This window comes from Oncorhynchus clarkii, chromosome 6, assembly GCF_045791955.1.
Source record: "Oncorhynchus clarkii lewisi isolate Uvic-CL-2024 chromosome 6, UVic_Ocla_1.0, whole genome shotgun sequence".
Classification (NCBI taxonomy): domain Eukaryota; kingdom Metazoa; phylum Chordata; class Actinopteri; order Salmoniformes; family Salmonidae; genus Oncorhynchus; species Oncorhynchus clarkii.
In genome coordinates, this window is record NC_092152.1 from 1,096,834 (window position 1) to 1,098,121 (window position 1,288).

Consider the following 1,288-nt stretch of genomic DNA (forward strand, 5'->3'; position numbering starts at 1 on the left):
CTGACCCAACACTCTAACCACTAGGCTACCTGCTGGTTACTGGCCCAACACTCTAACCACTAGGCTACCTGCTGGTTACTGGTCCAACACTCTAACCACTAGGCTACCTGCTGGTTACTAGCCCAACGCTCTAACCACTAGGCTACCTGCTGCCCCATCACTTATTTTTCTTTAATTTGCATTGTTGTATTTGGGGGATGTGACAAATTTGATTTCATATGATTAAATGGTAATTTCCCACCTTTACAAGTGCAGTCTCAGTACTATGATGGGGTGTAACACCAAACTGAAGCATTTCATATACATTATTTGTATTCAGGAAGGCAGTGAGTTGACGCGCAACAGCTTTTTTAAATTATTTATTTATTTTGAGGAATGGGAGATTCGATATAGACCAATAGTTTTTTATTTATTTTGAGGAATGGGAGATTCGATATAGACCAATAGTTTTTTATTTATTTTGAGGAATGGGAGATTCGATATAGACCAATAGTTTTTTATTTATTTTCCGGGTCAAGTTTTGGCCTTTTCAAAGACTTTGGTACACGTCCAGAGGATATGGTTGATAATGTTCAACATGGCTAAGCACAGGAAGTAGTTCTTTCAGTCATTGGAATGAGTTCCATCAACATGGCCAAGCACAGGAAGTAGCTCTTTCAGTCGTTGGAATATGTTCCATCAACATGGCCAAGCACAGGAAGTAGCTCTTTCAGTCATTGGAATGAGTTCCATCAACATGGCCAAGCACAGGAAGTAGCTCTTTCAGTCATTGGAATGAGCTCCATCAACATGGCCAAGCACAGGAAGTAGCTTTCAGTCATTGGAATGAGTTCCATCAACATGGCCAAGCACAGGAAGTAGCTTTCAGTCGTTGGAATAAGTTCCATCAACATGGCCAAGCACAGGAAGTAGCTTTCAGTCATTGGAATAAGTTCCATCAACATGGCCAAGCACAGGAAATAGCTTTCAGTCATTGGAATAAGTTCCATCAACATGGCCAAGCACAGGAAATAGCTCTTTCAGTCGTTGGAATGAGTTCCATCAACATGGCCAAGCACAGGAAGTAGCTCTTTCAGTCATTGGAATGAGTTCCAGAAGGCAGCTGGAAGGTTTAGAGGCCTATTTTCGTGAATGTGTTGAGAGATACAGGATTAAAACACTTGAGTGTCTCCATTGATCCTAGCTACCGGCAGTTCTGCACAGACTCAGGACAACTGAGTTTTGGAGAAATGCACATATTCAATTAGAATGTTACCTGCCATGACTACAAGGCCCGATAGGAATTCAG